This window comes from Physeter macrocephalus, chromosome 8, assembly GCF_002837175.3.
Source record: "Physeter macrocephalus isolate SW-GA chromosome 8, ASM283717v5, whole genome shotgun sequence".
Taxonomy (NCBI): Eukaryota; Metazoa; Chordata; class Mammalia; order Artiodactyla; family Physeteridae; genus Physeter; species Physeter macrocephalus.
In genome coordinates, this window is record NC_041221.1 from 14,401,900 (window position 1) to 14,423,961 (window position 22,062).

At 55.8% G+C, this 22,062-nt stretch overlaps 1 protein-coding gene and 1 long non-coding RNA gene across 14 annotated transcripts in view; both read left to right on the forward strand.

Moving 5' to 3' along the window:
• LOC114486691 (uncharacterized) overlaps positions 1-2,536 on the forward strand; it is a 9,811-nt gene extending 7,275 nt beyond the window's left edge. For 2 of the 3 annotated variants that reach the window (XR_003680847.2, XR_003680846.2), the window contains 2 exons: positions 173-325; positions 1,310-2,536. This is a non-coding gene — a long non-coding RNA (uncharacterized lncRNA). Of the gene's footprint in view, positions 1-172; positions 326-920 lie in introns of all 3 variants that reach the window. The other variant, XR_003680848.2, reaches the window with a different exon arrangement.
• ADARB1 (adenosine deaminase RNA specific B1) overlaps positions 1-22,062 on the forward strand; it is a 168,243-nt gene that overhangs the window by 93,442 nt on the left and 52,739 nt on the right. The window lies entirely within an intron of this gene.

A 22,062-nucleotide genomic window follows, 5' to 3' on the forward strand; every position in this document is an offset into this window, starting at 1 on the left:
TGGGGGGGGCCCGTCCTCAGAGGACAATGTGGGGCGTTGGGTGGACTCTGCTTCCCCTCGGCCACCGGAGCCCAGCCACTGCTTCCCCACCTGCAGGCTGAAAATTTTAAGTTCCCATTTTAAGACAAGACAAATTTAAACTCAAAGCTTCTTTCTGCCGTTTGGCTTCCAGCGTGCATTGTGCGCCTGTGCTAACCAGACCTCCCCGCGCTGAAATACCTGCTCACGCACGAAGACTGACTTTCCTCCTTCTGACACCAGCCGTGTAACTCCTTAGGAGACAGCGTTCCTGTAAAAGGGGTCACAACGACCCGCCGCTCGCCTGGTACGTACAGACATCGTCGGTGAACTTTACGGAAAATGCCAATATATCATTTCCCTTAAAGGTAGTGATTAGAACAGACGGCTCAGATGACCTGGGGAAATACTGGGCCGCACTTCATGGAAGTTCTTAGCTTAAGTACTTACTCATGACCTTATTAATGTTACTAGCCGTATTACTTGTATTCTATTTTACAAGATTTTTGTTTCTGGCATTACCAAATGTGTGACTGAGCCTCAGATAAAAATAATGATGACTAGGTGACCTGAAACAATTGACCAGACATACAGTTCTATAAGATCAGTGATTGTAATAGTGTAGCTCTAGGCATGGGAAGAAGCCCACGCCTAGAGGGAAACGTTTCCTAGACCGTAGCAGACTAGTAGGACCAGAGACCCAGAGGCTCTGGCTACCGTGAACAGGGCCTAGTCCAGTAACAGCGCATCGAGTGGCCGGTCAAGGAAGGCCTCGCCTGACCTGGGAACGAGCGTTCCTGGCGCGTGGGATAAATTGGTCATGAAACGCCTCCCAAACTTTGGTTGAAATTAAGACAGAAAGGGAGGGGACTGTAAAATAAAGAACGTTGCCCACCCTCCAGTTCTACAAGAATCAAGCCCTCAGCCACTGCAGTCACTGACCTACAAGGAATTCGGGGTGAAGATCAGGATGAGGGCCTCTGTGCTCTGGGAAAACTGGAGGAACAGGCCCTCAGATGATATCCTCAGGAGAAAATTTTTATGATGCTGGATGCTTGCATCTTCCCGGACTTAGAAAAGCACTCAAATCATTAGCTGAGATGTCTGTTCCTGGTGACCAGCAGCAGCCTTCTACCGACATGTGTGCTTGGTGGCACGTACCCCTTCCCCCAAATCACACGTATGCTGACCGTCCCCACCTCCTCGGAACAGATCTCAGCGCTCCTGAAAGACTGTTTCCAGGCTGCAGTCCTCAATTTCGCTCAAATACAGTTCTCCATTTCTTTCTTAGATTGAATATCGATTAAGGTTTTTCTGGACAGGATGAAGCCGCTGAAAGCACCCCCTCCACGAAGGTGGCGTCAGGACAAACTGACCTTCCAGAGCTTGGTGCCCGGTGCCCCCCGGGCCCAGGCCTCTCCCATCCTCGTGGTGCATCAGGGAGGCTGCTTCCCATTGAGTCACGCCCCCGGCCAATTCAGCCCATCCAGCCCATGCCTGAGCCCGGGGGGTGGTGTTGGGGGCCCTGGGCTCCAGGGAAGTGTTTGGATGCCGCATCAAAGTCCGCGTCAGGGCTGGGGCTGGGACGAAGCGTCCTTCCTGGGAGAGCCCGTGACACGCCCACCCTCGTGATCCCAGGTATACCACGGGACACCCCCCCCCGCCGGCATCCCTGGCACCCGCCACCAGGTCCTCCCCGACAGCTGTGGACACAGAGAGGGGCTGGCCAGGAGGGGCCGGGGCCCAAGGGAGGAGGGAGGGTTTCCAGCTTCCACCCGGCTCGGAGGGGGTGGCCGAGGACGGCGGCCCCCGTGACAGGAAACGGGTGCCCACCAGCCCGCAGGGGACCAGACAACACCCAGAGTACCGTCTTCAGGCCTGACAGGCTTCAGACGACCAGAAAACTGCGTGGCCTCTGGGTTCCTGTGCCTGCACTGTTGTGTGGGTTTAAACAGCATCTCGGTGAATGGGACCACCATCCTGCAGGGAGCTTTGGCCGAACGTCGGAGCCCGCTCTGCTACACACCTTGACCCAGAAATTCCATTTTTGATACCTGCTCTAAGGAAATGCCACACCAAGACCCTTCTACACACAAGGGAAGGGGCCTAACGCCTACCCATCTGAGGTTCAAGACACTGCTCCCCAGATTCTGCAGACCCGGTGGGGATGCCATCCCAGCCCCTCTGCGGGGTTTCCCACACTGCTGGGGCCACTTCCCAGACGACAAGCACCAGGGCCTGGGCAGGGCCAAGGTCTCTGACAGGTGCTGGGGACTCCGGAGCTGGAGGGGCAGTGGCAGCAGTGGGTTGCACCTTGGCCTTGCAGCCCCGGACACACCTGGCTTCTCTGAGTCCAGCACTGGCCTGGCAGTGCCAGGAGGCTGGAGGTGGGGCACCCCTCTGCTGGGGTGGGCACGGCAGACTAGGACACACTCTACCATTAAGTCAAACATGTTAGCTGCCAGTGAGATTATCTGTGATTTCTACTTTTTTCTTCCTACATCTCTGTATTTTCTAGATTTCCTACAATAAACATATTACTTTCTTTTTTTTAATATATAAATTTATTTATTTATTTATTTTTGGCTGCGTTGGGTCTTCGTTGCTGCGCGCGGGCTCTCTCTAGTTGCGGCGAGCGGGGGATACTCTTCGTTGCGGTGCGCGGGCTTCTCATTGCGGTGGCTTCTCTTGTTGCAGAGCACGGGCTGTAGGCGCACAGGCTTCAGTAGTTGTGGCTCGCGGGCCCCAGAGCACAGCCTCAGTAGTTGTGGCTCACGGGCTCAGTTGCTCCACGCATGTGGGAGCTTCCCGGACCAGGACTCGAACCCATGTCCCTTGCACTGGCAGGCAGATTCCCAACCACTGAGTCACCAGGGAAGTTCCTTACTTTCTTTTTTAAAAATTTTTATTGGAGAATAGTTGATTTACAATGTTGTGTTACTTTCTGCTGTACAGCAAAGTGATTCAGTTATACATAGACATATATCCACTCTTTTTTAGTTTCTTTTCCCATATAGGTCATTACAGAGTACTGAGTAGAGCTCCCTGTGCTCTACAGTAGGTCCAAAGTATTACTCTCCAATAAAAGGAAAAAAAGATGGAAAACTTCCACTTCCAGCCAAGATGGAATGAGAGGGATTGGATTACTTTCCTACCTGAAACCACCAAAACACAGACAAAACATGTGACACCAGGGTTTTCAAGGCACTGGACGTCAGGCCACAAAGAGCCGTGAAGCCAGAGAGATGGGAACAGAGGGGGTGAGCCCGATGGGAACCCTGCCCAGCTGCCTGCGCAGAGCTTCCAGGCCACAGTGCAGGGGTGACCCAGCAGAGCGTGGTGGGCATCCTGAAGGGAGGATCTTAAGAATTCAGGGAGACCAAGGCAGTGACAGTTTGCAGCCAGGTACCAGAGAGGAGAGAGCTGCATACAGAGAGCCCAGGGAGATGCAGAGCCCCATGAGTACACAGCAGAGCACAGATTTGCAAAGTGAATTTGTGCTTAGAAACCTTCCCACAAAGAAAAGTCCGGGCCCAGATGGTGGCCCGGAGGATTCTCTCCAATAGTTAAGGCAGAATTCATAGCAATTCTACACAAACCCTTTCAAAAAACTGAAAAGAAAAGAATTATTCCCAAGTCATTCTATGAAGCCAGCAGTATCCTGACACAAAAATCAGACAAGAAGTTACCAGAATGAAATGCAGAAAATCTCTCTCACACACATAGATGAAAAATTCTGAACAAGTCTACTCAATTGAATCCAACAATATATAAAAAATGTGATACATCACAGTTTAGCCCAAGAATTCAGTGTTGATTTAACATTCAAAATTTAATCAATTCAATTCACCATACCAGCAAACTAAAAGAAAAACAATTATGATTATCTCAGTAGACACAGAAAAAACACTTGACAAAATCCAACATCCATTCTGATAAAAACTCTCAGCAACAAACCAGAAATAGCCGGGAACTTCCTCTACTTGATAAAGAGCATTTACAGAAAAATCTACAGCTGACATCATACTTACGGGTGAGACTGGATGCGTCCCCCTGCCCCCCAGATCAGGACCAGGGAGGAGGTCTGCTCTCACACTCCATCCCCGCCAGGGCAAGAAAAAAGAAACGGAAGGCTGAGGTCACGCCTGGAAAGGAAGAAGCGAAACTGTCTTTTTTTGGCAGATGACAAGCTCATCTATGCAAAAAACCTAATGGAATCTACAAAAAAGAGACTGGAGCTGAGGGAGTCCACCAGGTCAACATGTATTTCTATAGCGAGCAATGAGTAATCAAAACCTGAAATGAAAAGAACGACCCCGTTTATAGTCAAGGGAATATAAAATACTTAAGGAAAAATCTGACAAAAGATGTGAAAGACATGTACACATAAAACAACAAGACGCTGCCAAGAAAAATTGCAGAGGACCTAAAGAAATGGGAAGTTACTCTGCGTCATAGTTGGAAGACCTGAAGTTCTTAAGATGTCAACCCCCAAATTGATCTACAGATTCAACAGACTCCTAACCAACATCCCAGAAGACCCTTTATTTTTTTCATTAGAATTTGACAAACATACTCTAAAATCCATAAGGAAATGCAAAGAACCTATAATAGCCAGAATAATTTTGAAAGAGAAGAATGAAGTTGGAGGACTTCCACCACCTGACTTCAAGACTTTATAAAGATAGCAGCCAAGATAAGATGCTTATATAAAGTCCAGACATAGATCCACACACATATGAACGAGTGATTTTTGACAAAAAATGCAAAGGCAGTTCAGTCGAGAAAGGAGAATCTTTTTAACAAGTGGTCTAGGAACAATTGGCTAGCCATATGGATAAAAAAATGAATGTTTATCTATGCCCTGCACCATATACAGAAATTAACTCAAAATGGATCATAGATCTAAATGTAAAACCTAAAACTATAAAGCTTCTAGAAGAACACATAGGAGAAAATCTTTGTGACTTTGGGTTAGGCAAAGATTTCTCAGCTTCAACACCAAAGGCATGCTCCATAAAAGAACAAATTGATAAACTAGATTTCATCAAAATTTTAAATGTCTGCTCTTCAAAAGACACTAGTAAGAGAATGAAAACACCAGCCACAAAATGAGACAAAATATTTGCAAACTATATGTCTGATAAAACTTGAATCCAGAGTACTCATTAATAAGAAAACTAATAACCCTTTTTAAAACTGGGCGAAGGATTTGAACAAATGGTCATCAAAGAAGATATACAAAGAGTAAATTAATACAAAGAAATGCTCACTATCATTAGCCATCAGGGAAATTAAAACTGCAGTAAGATGCCACAACCCACCTGTTAGAAGGGCTACAAATAAAAGGACCAACAGCATCAAGCGTTGATGAGGCTATGGATCAATTCACACATTGCTGGTGGGAATGTAAAATGGTACAGCTGCTTTTGAAAATGGTTGCACAGTTTCTTAAAAAGTTAAACATATTCCTCCCAAGTGATCCAGCCATCTTACTCCCCAAGAGTAATGAGAAGCATATGTCCCCACAAAGACTTGTACATAAGTGTCCATAGCAGTTTTATTTGTAATAGCCCAAAACAAGAAGCAACCCACATGTCCATCAACAAGGGAAGGGATATGCAAACTGCAGCGTTTCCAAACAATGGGATTCTGTTCAGCTTTAAGTAGGAATGAAAGTCTGGTTCACAGAGCAACATAGATGAGTCTCAAAATATTGATGCTGAGTGACAGGATGATCCACTTACGTAAGGCTGTAGAAAACACAAACTAATCTACGGTGACAGAAAGCAGATCAGCGGTTGCCTGGAGACAAAGGCAGTGCAGGGAGTAGGAGGGAGGGACCCCAGAGGGCGGGCGTGAGGAGTCTGGGGGAGGTGGGTGGCTGGACGGTTCATCAGCTCAGCTGTGGTGATGGTTCATAGGTGCACACGTAGGCCAAAACCCGGCGATTGGGCTTTAAGTCTGTGTAGTTTAATATACGTCAACTTTACCTCTACAAGGCTGTTTTTAAAGTTCAGAGTAATGGCATCGGTAAGATGGCAGAATGAGGACATCCAAAAACCTCTTATCCATAAAAGCGACGGGAACATTGGCAAAAATGACCAGAATCAACTTTCTCAGACCTCTGGAAATTAACCAAAGACTTGCAATGAGGAATGTTTATTCAAGAAAAACAGCTGAATCTTGGTAAGAACAGTGAGCTCTGTGGCATTTTAACTTGCCCTACTCCCATCCACCCTCCCCTCCCCATCTCCACAGTGGCCTTGAAAACCGACAGGCTGGCAGCTGACAGAGGGCGCAGAACGGAGGCGGTGCCCCCTGATGTCCTATCCCCAGAGAAGCGTCACTATCTGAAGACCACACTTGCAAGGCTGTCTTCATCTGGCTTGACCTGGAGCCCACCCAACAGGAACAGCCATTTCCCCAAGGGCATTTGTTTTGTTTAAAAAAAGCAGAAGCAAGTGGTAAGGATTCTGGGCTCTCAGTGCTGTGGCCTGGGTTCAATCCCTGGTCAGGGAACTGAGATCCCAAAAGCCCTGCAGCACAGCCAAAAAAGAAGAAAAAAAAAAAATCAGAATCAATCATTTAACATTGCAGCTGCCCAAAGCAGTGCATAACAGCTGGGGCCAAAAAAAAAAAAAGACAAACAAGCTTAAAAGGAGACGCTGGGGAATGTGATGTCCACGGGGAGACTTGGGAAGCTCCCACATATTCCTAGGAGCCTGGAAGGCCACACACACGCCCGGGGCTCTGCACCTGCTCGGCAAGGAGCTGAGGAGGCCCTGCACTCTCGCCTCTGGCCAATCTTCAGGGAGGAAGTGAAGGCTAAAGCAGAGTTGCCAACTGCCGGGCTGAGTGTTGGAGGTGCCCGGCACACACTCAGAGCCCCTCAGCAAAGACTGAGATGCACTGGCTCAGGGATTTAAGGGGTTCTCTGTCCAGTCCTTAGCTGACCACCAAGGTAGCTGAGGAGACACTTCAGTAGCTACACAGGACAAAGGGTACAGACTTTATACAATTAACTCAGAAAATCACTAGCAACAACAACCGAACTACAAATTCCAACAACAACAAACCCTGGGGAGGGGAAAGACTCTGATTTTCAGAGTTACCCCATTATGTTATTTTAAATGTCCAGTTTTTAATTTTATTTATTTATTTATTTATTTATTTTGGACTGCATTGGGTCTTCGTTGCTACACGCAGGCTTTCTCTAGTTGCAGCGAGCAGGGGCTACTCTTGGCTGCAGTGCGCAGGCTTCTCACTGTGGAGGCTTCTCTTGTTGTGGAGCATGGGCTCTAGGCATGTGGGCTTCAGCTGTCGTGGCTCGTCGGCTCTAGAATACGGGCTTCATTAGTTGTGGCACTTGGGCTCAGTAGTTTTTTTTTTTTTGGCTGTGTTGGGTCTTCGTTGCTGTGCACTGGCTTTCTCTAATTGCGGCGAGGTGCGCAGGCTTCTCACTGTGGAGGCTTCTCTTGTTGTGGAGCATGGGCTCTAGGCATGTGGGCTTCAGCTGTCGTGGCTCGTCGGCTCTAGAATACGGGCTTCATTAGTTGTGGCACTTGGGCTCAGTAGTTGTGGCTCGAGGGCTCTAGAGCACAGGCTCGGTAGTTGTGACGCACGGGCTTAGTTGCTCCGTGACATGTGGGATCTTCCCGGCCCAGGGTTCAAACCCATGTCCCCTGCACTGGCAGGCAGATTCTCAACCACTGCACCACCAGGGAAGTCCCAAATGTCCAGTTTTTTAAAAAATAGAGACATGCAAAGAAACAGGAAAGTATGTCCCATACACAGGGGAAAAAGCAGTCAATGGAAAGTGTCCCTGGAGCAGCCCAGACACTAAATTTACCAAAGACTTCACATCAGCTGTTTTAAATATGTTCAAAGAACTGAAGGAAACCAAGTAAAAAAAACTAAAAGGAAGTATGAGAACAATGTCTCACCAAATAAGGAATATCAACAAAGAGACATAAAAAGAACCAGATAGGAATTCTGGAGTTGAAAATACGATAATTGAAATAAAAAATTCACCGGGGGCTCACTAGCAGATTTGAGGAGCAGAAGAAAGAATCAGAAAACTTGAAGATAGGTCACAGCCTGTCTAGTCTGAGAAACAGAACAACAGAGGAAAAAAGAAAGAAAAATGAACAGAGACACAGAGACCTGTAGCACACCACGAGGCACCCCCAAATGCTCATAGTAGGGTCCCAGAAATAGAGGGGAGAAAAGAGCGGGGAGAATATTTGGAAAAATAATGGCCTAAGACTTCTCAAATTTGATGAAAAACATTAATTTACACATTGTAGAAGCCCAACAAACTCTAACTAGGATAAACTTAAAGAGATCCACACCTGGACACATCATAATTAAACTGTAAAAGTCAGACAAAGAGAGATCTTTTTTTTTTTTTTTTTTTTTTTTTTGGCCATCCCGTGGCACGCAGGATCGTAGTTCTCTGACCAGGAATCGAACCCATGCTCCCTGCAGTAGAAGCACAGAGTCTTAGAGTCTTACCCACTGGACTGCCTGGGAAGTCAAAGAGAGATCTTAAAAGGAGCAATAGAGAAGCAACGTGGCACATACGAGAGATCCTGAGTAAGACCGAAAGCTGATTTCTCATCAGAAACCGTGGAGACCATATTCAAAGTGCTGAAAGGTAAAGACGGTCAACCAAGAATTCTATGGACAGTAAAACTCCCCTGCAAGATGAAAGAGAAATTAAGACACATAAACAAAATAAAGTGATAAAAATATAAATATTAAAAATTTATAAATATAGATATATTTTTAACTTTAACAAAATGAACAAAAGTAAATAAAATCTGAGAGAATCCGTCACCAGTAAGCCTGCCCTACAAGAAACACTAAAGAGAGGGCTTGGGCGGAAAAGAAAGGGCACTAGATGGTAACTTGAACTGATATGAAAAAGTAAAGAACATTGGGAAAGGTAAATGTAAAAGACAATACAAATGTATTTTTCCATTTGTAACCTCAAACAGCTAAACACAGAGTTTCCATATGACCCGGAAATTCCACCCCTGGGTACATACCTGAGAGAATGGAAACATACAACCACACAAAACCTTGTACAGGAATGTTCATTGCAATATTATTCGTAATAGTCAAAAGGTGGAAACAACCCAAGCGTCCATCAATGATGAAGGGGTAAATACAACGTGGTCCATCCAGACAATGGAATATTACTCAGCCATGAGAAGGAATGCCCCAACGTGCTACAACTTGCAGGAGCTTTGACACTTTATGCTCAGGGAAGGAAGCCAGACTCAGAAGATCCCACGCTGTGTGATTCCATGTGTAGGAAACGTCCAGAACAGGGAAACCCATAGAGACAAACAGCTGAGCAGTGGCGGTGAGGCTGGCAGGAGAGGGGAATGGGGAGGGATGGCTAGTGGGCACAGGGCTTGTGTTTGGGGTCATGGAAAAGTTCTGGAACCAGAGAGAGCTGACGGTGTCCTGCATACAAGGTGAGCACGTACTAAATGGCGCTGAACGACACTTTTAAAGGATGAATTGCGAGGTATGTGAATTACATCTCAATCTTGTAAAATTCCGTACGAGATGATTCCTCTAAAAGATGGTAGCTATGCTGAAAGGCGGCAGCAGGCTAGTCCATGTCCACTGTGCTCCTGGGCCGGGGGTGGCGCTGTGCCCGCCTTGGGGGGAGCACGCGCCCAGGGGCACGAGGGCGCACGGAGCCGCCCTCCCGCTGTGGCTCCAAGAAGCAGCCTGGCCCTGTCTTGACGTGGATGCCCTGGTGCCAGAGTGCCCCGGCATCCTGCTGCAGCAGCGGCGGTTTCTTCTGGCTTTGGCCGGCCTCCAGCCCCTCCCCCGCCTGTCACTCCGAGGCCTAATCTGGTTGCATCTGCCAGTTGATTTCTAACTCGAAGGGTGCTGTGTTTACTGTGTGGTGAGAGGAGCGTGTTTGTGCGGCAGATTCTAGGAGCCAACCCTCGGGGCCGGGGAGGCGGCTGGCCAGGTGTGCCCTGGCCCTCGGCTACTGTGCCTATGCCCGGGCAGCCTGACCTCGGTCCCAGGGCCTGGCATCAGGGGTTGAGGAAGGACAGAGGCAGGAGGAAGGAGCCCGGCCAGGCCCCCACCACGGGGCCGAGGCGGCCTTGAATCGCCTTGAATCCAGGCTCGCAGCTCCAGCCCACGGGAAATTGGGCAGGAAGACCCTGCGGATTCCCGCATCTCAAAATCATCTGTATGACTCGTAACTACTAGGGCCGCGCGGCTCCCTGGGGCGCCCGTCCATCCACAAGGCGTGTGGCTGCGGAGAACCACGAGGGTTTTGGTTCTGTGACCCTTGCTCTCCCCTCCCAGCAGGCGCTCGGGCAGGCTGGGGTCTGTCCATAACCCTGCCTGGGCACACAGACATCGGGGTGGACAGACACGCCTCCTGCTCTTGTTCCAACATCTCCCAGGTCCCCAGGTGCACCACCTTCCGGGCCGGCCTTGCTGACACCCCCCGGGACTCGCTGATCTGCCTGTCAAGCTCGGAGCCAGAGACCAAGGTCTGGGGTACAGAGCAGCTCAGCACCGGCCAGAACTGCCAGCTCCTGCACGGGCTGCTGCTGGTTTCCGAGGCGTCTGCAGGAGGCCAGCCCTCTAGGCCCCCACCTCTGGGGGCCCCCCTCATGCTGTCAGCTGGATCTGGGGCCTCCCCCTCTGCAGAAGCTGTGGGGCAGGGGTGGGAGCTCAGGAGGCCTGGGTTCCGGGCCCGGCTCGGCCACGTGCCAGCTGCATCCTGGCAAGTCTTGTCCCCTCTGCCGGGCCACGTGGACAGGATGACCTTAGACGCACGTCCGGCTCCGAGCGTCCCGGCCCTGACGCACTCGCTCTGGGCTTCCCGCCGCCGTCTCCGGTGCCAGTCGCCCGGCAGAGCTACCGAATCGGGCATCACGAGGTCCCCAAGCCCCGGAGCTGGTGCCGGCTTCCCCTCCTAAGAGGCTGACTCAGAAAGATGGCTTCTAGAAAGAAGAGCCTGGAGCTGGGACGGTGAGTCCAGGTGCGGAGCCCGCAGGGCTGGCCGCTCGTGCACGAGCCCAGGACGAGTGGACGGCGCCCAGGGGTTGAACTCGGGCTCCGAGCTGTGGTCACGGGGTCTCTGGTCTCAGGAATGTCTGCAGCTCCGGGTTCCAGCTCACTCGGGGTTGGGCTGTCACAGGACCAACCAGTAGACGTGAGCCCCCATCGCTCCACGGGATGTCACAGAAACGGGATCTGACAGGAAGTGGCCTCTTGGCTCCAGCTTCCTCCACTTGGAAAAACGCACTGACGGGTTCGTCTGTGTTGTGTGCAGACCAGCGTGTCCCTTCCCATCCTGCGAACGGTCCCACCGCGTGGACGTGCCGCCACCTGCTTATCCACTCACCTGCGGAACACACCCGAGTTCTGTCCAGGTTTTGGTCCCTGCGAAGCAGCTGTGAGCACAGGCTCTCAGTTCACCTGGGCAGGTACAGGGCCCCTCTGGCTGGAGGGGCTGCAGGGGGGCACAGAGGGAGGGGTGGGGGCAGCCGCGCCGGGAGCTTCTGAACAGCCTTGAACAAAGACACCCGGGCAGCTTCGAAGGGCACGGTCACCAGGACACTCCCCTTCCGCCTGCAAAGGCAGCCCGCCGTGGAAACCAGGCCCCTCACGCACACCTGCTGAACCGAGACCCAGAGGGACAGGGAGGGAGGGGCCGCAGCCCCCAGCACGTGCGACAACAGTGGCGGCTCCTTGGGCCTTTCTGGCGCAACGTGGTCACCCTGCTTCTTCCAGTCCCTGGAAGTCGGGAGATGAAGCACTGAGCCCTCCTCTGCACAAGGGGGGCCGGCCCTGAGCGCCCCTCCCTGACCTCCCTCCCTTTACTCCTCCTGGGATGGCCTGAGCAGAGCTCCCAAGAGCGGGGTGCGGGCGGAACATCCCATCACCCAACAGAGCGCTCAGGGGAGCCTGGAAGTGTCCCTGCGGCCCAGGGAGACAGGGGAGCCCTGGGAAAGGCACGGGGGCCGCTCCGGGCAGAGGTCTGCTCCCACACTCCTGGTCTGCTATTCCATGACGTGAGCCCAGGGAAGTACAACCAACGAAGTCAAAACCTTCGTGTGTCCTAGGCACGAGCCGTCACTAAGAAGCCTTTCCAGCAGGAGAAACCTCAGGATGTATGAGCACAGGACGTCCCTGTGGTCACGGCAACAGACAAACTTGCTGCCTTAAAACCACAGAAATTTGTTCTCTCACAGTTTTGAGGCCAGAAGCCCAAAGTCGGGGTGTGGAAGGGGCCACACCGTCTTCCAAGGCTCCAGGGGAGGATCCTTCCTGCCTCTTTCAGCTTCTGGCACCTGCCAGCACTCCAGGGCTTGTGGCCGCACCCCTCCAACCTTCAAGAGCAGCATCTCCGAATCCCTCTCCATCCGACGTCACACGGCCTTCTCCTCCATGTGTCACCAAATCCTGCCTCTCTCATATAAGGACGCTTGCGATGGCATTTAGGGACTGCCCAGGTAATCCAGGATAGCCCCTTTATTTTAAAAGCCTTAATTCAATCACGTGTTTTGCCATATAAGGTAACGTTCACAGATTCCAGAAACCAGAGAGTGCATATATCTCTGGGGGGGCATTTTTTAGCCTCATACACAGGCTTTTCTATTTTCTAAATGGATTACTTCTGTTCTACAGGAAAGACAGAGATGCTCAAAACTGTTGTGATGAGACATCTCACTGATCTTTTGTATGTTATGTTTTTCCAGGTAATTCTCTTGGGCAGCTGAAGGGAGCAACGGTCGGGCCTGCAGTGATGACCTGTCTGTTCTTGCTCTCTCATTGCACCGCTAGAACTCCTGGTCTTGTGTCTGACCTTGATGGGGTCACCGCGGCTGTTTTACTGCTGGATGTGATGTGGGCTAATGGTTCATGGTGGATTTTCATACTACCTTGAAGGGTATCTCTCAATGCCTAATATTCTAGGATTTTTTTTTGGAAACAGGATTATAGTATCAGAAGAGGAAGTCTCTTTATTTGGGGAAGATCGCCAGAATGAGCCCTTCACTTGCATAAACGTGAAATTGACACCCACGGAGTTTTTCCCGGAGAAAACTGTAAAATCACCATCAGCTTGACTGCGGATGCTGTACGCCAGTGGGGCCTAAATGCTGTCTTATATTTGGAGGAGCACAAACCCGGAGGCCGGTCACCTCATGGGAGGCAGCACCTGCTGAGGTAGATGGGGTGGGTCCTGGGGCGTGAGCATCAGCCTGGATGAGGGTCACGTGGCCACGGAGCCCAGGTGGGGACACCTGGAGGGGCACGGGGGTAGGGGCCGGGCCAAAAGGGGCGGTCCAGCGGGTCGGCCACCAGCCACCTTGACACGACCGTACAGGTGGACTGTGCTGAGGCCGTGTCTGAGCTTTTGGCTCTGCCTTTCCACAGAGAACTCGGAGAAGGATGGGTACCCGTTCCCAGAACCAGGGCCCATGACGTCTGCTGTGGCCACGCTGCACTCGGCCGCCCTCTTACCGCACTGCCCACAGGACTGGTGCCGGGTAAGCAGGCAGACGGAGGGCCCCCTGTTCCCCCTGCAGCACTGAAGGAAGCAGTTAGGGCTGCCTGGGGAGATTAGATTTCTTGGAAAACATCACAGCAGAGATCTGCTTGCTCTTGCAGAGTTTGCAAACATCACAGAATAATTGGAAATTACCCTTGCCTGGAAAAAATTTCACACAATCAACCCTCTAGCCAAGAACTTTTGGAGAAAGAAGGAAGGAGGGAAAGTCCAGGTCGTGTACACCCGAAGATCCTCAGGCCCGTGACGGAGCCCTGGTTTCATTTCGGTACAGCTTTGAAAACACCGGTGCCTCTGGGCCACGGTCCCCTCAGGTGGGAGCCGTGCCTGGCCACCTCCCCAGCTCCTGCGTGTGTCCTGGAGTCGAAGTGGGATGGGCCACGTTGCGTCACCAGCAGGCCCCAGATCTCACAACAGCTCCCCTCTCGCACGCTCCCTGCCCGTGCGGGTCAGCTGGGGAGTCTCTCCAGGGCCAGAGCCGGACAGAGCAGGAGCCTGGTGGGCCACACAAGGGCCTGAAAGCCTCCGCGCAGAGGTGACACGCTTTCCCTCGCCGGTCAAAGCAGGCTGGTGGCCACGCCAGAGCAGACAGGAAATGCAGCCCTGGAAGGAGGGATCGCAGGGTGTCTGTGACAGCCCTAATCACTCCCTGCTGAGACCTCTGGGACCCCCTGCTGCCCCCAGAGGGGCGAGCGCAGCAGGGGCTCTGGACCCTGCCCACCAGGACCAGACAGAGTACAGGGAGCCGGGGCTGGGGGTGGCGTGGTCTTGGGATCAGAGCAGCTCAGTTTGAAAGAGCTGGACCACCAGCTGGAGAACGGTCCGGAGGGTCAGGGGGCCGTGGCGGACCCGGGAGAGAGGTGGGGTTCGAGGCTGGGTGGCACCTGGCGGGCGGAGGTGGGGTCTCAGGGAGCGCGCACCTCCTCCCCCGGCCGGTGGTCACTTCCCACGCGAAGGAGGCTTCTGACCGCTGAGCGGCAGGGGCCTGGCTGGCTCAGGAGGAGCCCACGTGGCCAGGGCCAGCCCAGAACTGGAACCCGGGCCCCAGGGCTGCACGCCCAACCCAACCCTCCCTCCTGCATGGAAGTCCTCTATGACGACCTTCTCTGGGTGTCACACGTGGTACCTGCCGTTCACGGGGCCCACTGCCAAGTGTGACCGTGGACGAGAAAGAGAGAGAGAGAGCATTGCCGAAATCCCAACAAGGCGGTGGGAAATCAACTTATCCACATGCAATTTAGCTGCAGCTTTGCAGGAACGCGGCTCAGAGCTCACCGGATGCTGCTGCTTCTTGGTTACGTTTGTTCGGTCACCCGAAAAGCTCCCCACGGCACCCCCCGGCCAGCACAGCGCCAGGCTCAGACCCGCCACCTCCAGGCTCCTGCTGGGCGCAAGGGCCACAGGCCAGGAGACAGGGCATCGCCGTTCGCCCCGGGGTCCCCCTCCGCCGACCACTGTCCTGGCCTCACCCCGCCACCCGCACGGTGGGGCGCCTTGAAAGTGAGGTCAGCGTGGAGCGACCGGAGCAACGGGGCTGCCCTCTCTGCCCGCCCTTTACCTCTCACTGTCCCCAGCTTCAACGGCAAATGGAGACAAGCCCCCCACCGGGGGGGCAAGAACAGTGGCGCCTGTCAGAGGGCTTCCCCCGGGGCCGAGGTCAGCATTGCCTCTCATCAGCTGCCTCGGCACGGCCGAGCCTTGAAGCTGGCACCGGCCGGCAACGCAGAGACCCTCCCGGTCCACCAGCCTGCAGGGACCCCCGCGGTTACTGCGTCAGTGGGTGTCGGGAAACCCCAGGATGCGAAGACAGAATCAGAAAGCCACGCACGGTGAGGGTCGAGGAGACGGGGTCTCTGCCGTGCAGCTGGGGCGCACGAGCTCCCATCACCCGCCTGGATCACGCAGGAGAAAGCGGCTGGATGCTGCAGCACCCTCACGCCCACACTCCAACGTGTAAGGAAACTGGTTAAAATCCGACAAGCCTGTATTTGTAACAATTTAAAAGAAAAGAGCATTTGGGGTCCTTGAAGTCAAGGGAACAACGAGGGCGTCCTCAGGGACTAAGAAACCAGCCTGATGAGAATCCGGTTGAAGCGAGGAGGTAACTAACCCGGGACCTGTGCGCCAGGGCGCCGTCTCTTCCTGGGCGGCAGGGGTCCCTGCCCAGAGGCCCCCCTGGTCTGCAGCAGAGAGGCAGGTGAGGCGGGAGGATGGACTGAGAAGGTCCTTCTCAGATGTTAAACAATAAGAAGAAAGTGAGGAAGAGTTAAGGTTTAGTTTTTTTTAAATCTCTGCCCTATATTTTCTGTTGTTGGCTGTTCTGAAGCAGCATTCTCAAAACATGTTCCTAAGACACTGACCCTGTGAGAATTTCCATGAAAATTAAAACACCAATTCGTTTGAGAATCCTGCTGCACGCCCCCATCCCCAGAGGGTCAGGGTTCACATTAGCCCGTTAAAGGCACTGATAAGTCCTGCTGTAGGGCCTGTTTTCAACCTTGCCTAACTCTGCATCCCCCAAACAATTTTGGCCAAAGAGCCCCCTTTTTCATGTAGTAGCTGATACCGACCCAGAACTCCTAATACTGACCTTGGGTAAAGTTGCATCAGAGTAACAGCATAGAGGGTGAGTCAGGCAGGATCCGGCCTCCTGCTGACGGCTCCCTTCTGAGCGGAAGGGCTTTGAAACTGGGTGATGCCTCTCGGCTCCTCTCGGCTCCAGGCTGGACGGCACCCCTTCTCCCGGTGGAGAGCAGCGAACACCGAGCCTGGAAACAGAAGCAGGAGGGACAGTCAGAGGTGGGGAGTCACCCCAACAGCATGAAGTGCAGCTGCAGGAGCGCAGGACCGGCGGCGGACGGACGGGCGGAGGTGACAGGACGCATGGCCCTGCCCCAGGCTGAGGGGGCCTGGTGACACCACAGCATGGGGACCACGGGGACAGGCCAGCCTCCGCTGGGCTCCATCCTGGGCTGGTGAGCTCAGCCCGCCCCGCTGTGTGTGAACCCTCCCTTGCCTGGGCTGGGCTCACTGAGCTGCCCGACAGTGGACATGGCTCTCCCGACAGAGGGGAGGGCTGCGGGCACCGACAGGGGCGGGGCGTGTGGACCCAGCCCAGGACAGGCCCACGGTCGGGACTCCCCCTCACCACAGCCCGGCCCCTCCTCAGATCAGATGCTCGGCCTCTGCGACGCCCAAACACCCCTGGAGCCCAGAGATGCCAGCGGCCAGATGGGTGGGTGAGCAGCCAGTGCACCCCAAACCCAAGGCTGCCAGTGCCCCTATTATGGGCTGAGCTGTGTCCCCAAGAGCATATGTTGAAGCCCTGACCCCCCAGGGCCTCAGAATGGGACTGTATTTGGAAACGGGGCCTTAAAGAGGTAATGAGGTTAAAGTGAGGTCACTAGGGTGGCACCCACTCCGATGGGAACTGGTGTCCCTGGAAGAAGCGGAGATGAGGACGCAGACACACACAGAGGGATAGCCACCTGGGGACACGGGGAGGAGATGGCGTCCGCACGCCCAGGAGAGAGGCCTCGGGAGAGACAGCCCTGAGACCCCTGGGCCTCGGACCTCCAGCCTCCAGGATTGGGAGAAAATATCTCAGTTGTTTAAGCTGCCTGAGCTGACTAATACACACAGCCTTGAACCCTAAGCAGCAAGAGACAAAAGGAGCCAAGGGACCTGATTTTCATCATAATCAACACGAAGGACCCCCTGAGTTGCTGTTTCTCGCACCATTTAGCCATTTGGGGTTTCTGCGGGGCGGGGAGGGGTGGGGGGCCGCGGACCCCGGCCCCCGCTATGCGGCCCCCGCGCCCTCAGCTGCTGCCCCAGCCACGGTCTAGTCGCTCCCTCGTTCTGTCTTGGGCAAAGCAAACGCCGTCTCCGAGATGCACCTGACTCGGTACAAAACGGCTCACCAGCCACTCGCCCCGTTCCAGGGGTGCCCCTACCCGGCAGGGGGAGAGGAGGTGGCTGTCACCTCACCAGGCCCCTCACCGTGGTGTCAGTGACGGCGTGGGGACCACAGGGCCCTCGGGAACATCGTAGCCGGGGGTGAGGGGGAGGGCGCCGGGGAGGCTTCAGGGCTGTGTGGTCCAGCCCTGGCAGATCAGGGAAACTGAGGCCGAGGGGGGACATCGCCTGTGGGGTGAGCTCAGCCCTCCTGAACCCCATCCGCCCCTACGGCTCCCACCCCGGGGAAGCTGAGCAGCACTTAGTGGGGCAGCAGTTCGGCTGGCAGCCCCACATCCCAGAGCCTCGGGACCAGGTCAGGCCCAGCCCTGGGTCAGCGAGTCCCTGCACCACCGCCAGCCTGCTGGCCTGTGCAGGGCGGCTCCGCCTGGGGGACAGGGGAAGGTGTGCGTGAGGGAGGCCAGGTGTCTCCCACAGCTGCCACCGCTGCCCAGAGGGACACCTCTCATGCGCCGGCCCTGCCCACGGGAGGCTGTAGTAGGGGAGAGCCCGGTGCCAGTCCAGCCAGGTCTCTGGAGCTCACAGCCCTGGCTTCGGGGCAGCAGGGCCGTCGACCTCAGAGCAGCTGTGTGGGAACTGCCCAGGGGCCTGGCCTCCGTTCAAGGTGTTGGGACGCAGGTGGCGGACCCATCGGGCAGACACGGACTCTGCCAGGCCAGCCGACCCTCGGGCACACGTGGGGCTGAGAGGTGGGTTCAGCCTCTGCAGCTGGGCAGCCCCACTGCCGGCCCAAGAACAAGGCAGGGTGGCCCCCCGGGGGAAGGGTCCTGTCTGCAGACCCCCGGGGGGGTGGGTCCGGGGCAGCTGCCTCTTCTGGAATCCTCCGGAACAGACCAGAGTGAAGATGCACTGACAGCTAAGCCAGCTAAGGGAGCCACACAACCGTTCTTTCTGGAAACGTCCAGATTCACAGGAAAACTCCTGCCCACGGGATGTGTGCAGGGGAGGAGTGAGGTGGCCCTAGAACGTGGGCCCGGGAGCCGGGGGAGCTGTCCCAAGAGCATGGGAGCGTGGGGTGGGGGGCCCCGCCCAGGGAGCCAGGAGGCAGACGTAGCCCCACCTGTGGGGGCTGCAGGGGAGCGGGGCCTATACCGGCACCAGGAGCTGCCCTTCCTTCTGATGCGCCGGCAGCACCCAGAGCGCCCGGATGCTGGGGGCTTCCGGCAGCCAGGAGAGGCCAGGGTCCTGCTGTGCACCCAGAGCCGGGGCTTCTGCTGCCTTGGCCGCCCCCCTCCCCAGCTTCTAGGGCTTGGCTGGCCTCAGCCCCGCCCCTGCAGGCCCCAGCGGGGGCCGTGGGTTCGGGGCACGGGGAGGGAGGTGCCCAAGGCTGGCAGAGGCCGGCAGAGCCACGGCTGCAATTCCCTGGTGTCCCCGCCCCGGGCAGGGAATGAGGGGCTCTGGCGTGTCCCGGGGCATCTCCCCACGCCCTCCAGACACAGCTGCTGAGCCAGGGGCCGCAGGGCCAGCCCCGCAGGGCTTTTGTCTGTTTGAGGCCACACCGCTCACCCAGGGCTCACGGCACGTCCCTCGAGCAGATGATTCCGGGCGGGGAGGCCGGTGCACAGGGAGGATGCCCCAGCTTCCCGCTCGGAGGCGAGATGCACAGCTAGCAGCACCTCATCCTCGGCTGCCGGCAAAGCTGGAAACGCAGGCGAAGAAGCAAAGGCGTTTCTGCTGCAGGGGCCAGCGCCAAGCCTGTGACGATGCCCTCACCGCGCGAGCTCCTGAGCTCCTTGCCGGGTCTCAGAGGGGCCGACGGAGAGGACTCACCGCCAGCCCCTCTGCACTGGAGGCTGTGAACCTCGGCCTCCGACAGCCCAGCGGCTCCTGGCCTCGCCCCACACCCCTGGAGCCCACGGTCCAGCCTCTCCGGTAGCACCACTGGGTGGGCGGCTTTCCCTCCCCTGCACCCCAGCCAGGGGGTCTCACGCCACACGCACGTGAGAATCACCCGGGAAGAGCGCCTAAGATCTGGATGTCTGTCCCCACCCCCTGAGGAATCTAGAGCTCAGGGCTGGGGCAGCCTGCACGCAGCCGGGAGCCGCGGCCTTGGACAGCCTCCAGGGGCCTGAAATCCCCTCCTTCCCCGTGAGTGAGTGCGGACTCGGCAGAGAGCCAGGGAGCCGGCCCACGCCCAGTGATCACCCGCCCCCAGGCACGGCAGCCCCTCGCTCACGCCCTCCCCTGCCAGGAGACCCTCTCGGAGACCTGGCCCTGGGAGCTCAGTGTGTGCAGAGCACCTCCAGGTTTGCAGGCCCGCCCGGCCCCTCGCTCACCCCTCCCCATCTCTGTGTGGTGGGCGGAGCCGACGGTGCCACGCGAGTCCCCACGCGGGCGCCCTCCCCTCAGCTGCTTCAACCTGCCGAGGGCTGCGGCCTCAGCAGATGGGCTGGAGCTGGACGGGGGGCGGTCTGTCAGACCGGTGGCTCACATGCACAATGGGAAAAGATCCAATTCCAATAAGCAGAGAGCGTTGCGTGGGCACGGGCCTCCTCTTGGCTCCGCAGCAGGACTGAGGTTTAGAAGGAAAACTGGTTTTCTGAAGAATGTCCTACGTGAGTCCTACAGGGCTGAGGCCAGGACCCCCTGCTGCCTGCACCCGCCCTCCTCCCTGCAGGGCGGGGTCCAGGGAGGAGGCCACAGACCCACCTCTGAGGGCGAGGCCCCTCAGCCTGCATCGGGGCCTGGGGGGATGATGGAGACGGAGGCACCTCTAATGAGCCGGTCTGGGGAGCAGGTAGGTACCTGAGGCAGAGGCCGCGGCCTCTTGGCAGGGGGAGCTCCGTCCCCACCAGAGCCTCCAGGCCCCCGTGCTTGAGCGGCCCCGGCCCCGCCCAGGAGGCCCCAGGTCACGGAAGCAGCGCCTGTGAAGCCCTCTCTTCCCAACTTGTCCTCACGGGTCCCTGCTCTTCCTGCCTCTCGTCCCAGGGGATGGGCTGGCAGAGCCCCCATCCCTGCTGCTCTGGGCCTGGCTGTGGGGTTGCGCCCCCGGCGCCCAGACAGCAGCCCCAAGTCTGCAGGCTGCCGTGTGCAGGGCCTTTGCACATGCAGAGCTGCCTCCCATGTGCCAGCTGGCAAGCCCAGGCCCTGGCCGCCGTCCCAGGTGTGGCCACCAGCAGGTTCTTGTTTTCCTTCCTCTCCCGGGAGATGGGCTATTCCTGCTGCTTCCAGAAAGTGTGTTTGTTATCTGGTTCCTGGAAACACCATCTGATTAAACAGGCTCTGTCCGGGCCTGCCAGTCAGAGGCTGTGGTGCCCATGGCCCACCATGAGGCTGAGGGAGGGGCCGCCACGCTCTGCCCTCCAGGCTGGGACCAGGCTCTAAATGGGGAGATGGTAGAACTTGGGGGATCCCCCCTCAGAGCAAATAACGGCGTGGCTTCTCGGGCATCAACTGGCTGCAGAGTCTTCCTCTGCAGGCCATCACCCCTCAGGCAAATGGACGCCTGGGTCCAGGAGTTCAAGTTCAAGAACCAGCACATGCACAGGCACACAGGCATACACATGCACACACGCAAGGTGCACACGTGAGCCCACACACACGTGAACACACCAGGCACCCATGTTTGGACACACACACATACAAATAAACATATGCACGTGTGCACACAGGCACACACATGGAGGCCCCAGTCTCAGCACCAGGGTGCAGTTGTAGGAATATCGGCTTAACACCTAATAAATAATTGAGCAGAAATGTAAATCATTAATAAAGTCTCATAAACAAAAGTCAAGTGGGAATTCTGTTTACAACATGCAGGAATGCAGAATTACTGACAAAACACCTCCTCCATCACCCAGCCTCCCGTGACTGAAGGCTGCCCCCAGTCATCGCCTTCCTCTCCCCAGATGCCCTGAGCCTTCACACCCCAAAGCCCGCAGGCTTGGGGACACGTGCCAAGTCCAGGCCCCTGCGCTCGGGCAGACAGGGACACTTAGGGAGGGCCGGGTCTCCCCTGGGCCAGTCACTGGCTGGCCAAGGCTCCCACCAGACGGTGCCTCAGGACCCCCAAGACTCTTCGTCTGAGGCTGGGAAACCGCGTCCCAGCCCCGGGGTCCTCCGGAGGCATGGCAGGGGGCAGAGTCCAGTGCTCGGGCCTCATGGCAACACGCCGCCTCACACCTCTTCAAAGGACATGGCCAACAGGGGCTGCACGCTACACTCCACTGCACCTCGGGTCCTGTCGCCCGTTGGCGTCCTGTGGAGGCAGATGACTGGGTTTTGTAACCTAAGTAGTAGCTGCCAGGGGTGGGTATTTGACACACTCACAGGGGCTGGGATAGGTGTGAAGGATGGGACACGTGTGGGGGACAGGACAGGTGTGGGGATGGAACAGAGTGAGGGATGGAACAGGTGTGAGGGACGGGACAGGTGGGGGGACGGGACAGGTGTGGGGACGGACAGGTGGGGACAGGACAGGTGTGGGGACGGGACAGGTGTGGGAACAGGACAGGTGTGGGATGGGATACGTGTGGGGACGGGACAGGTGGGGCATGGGA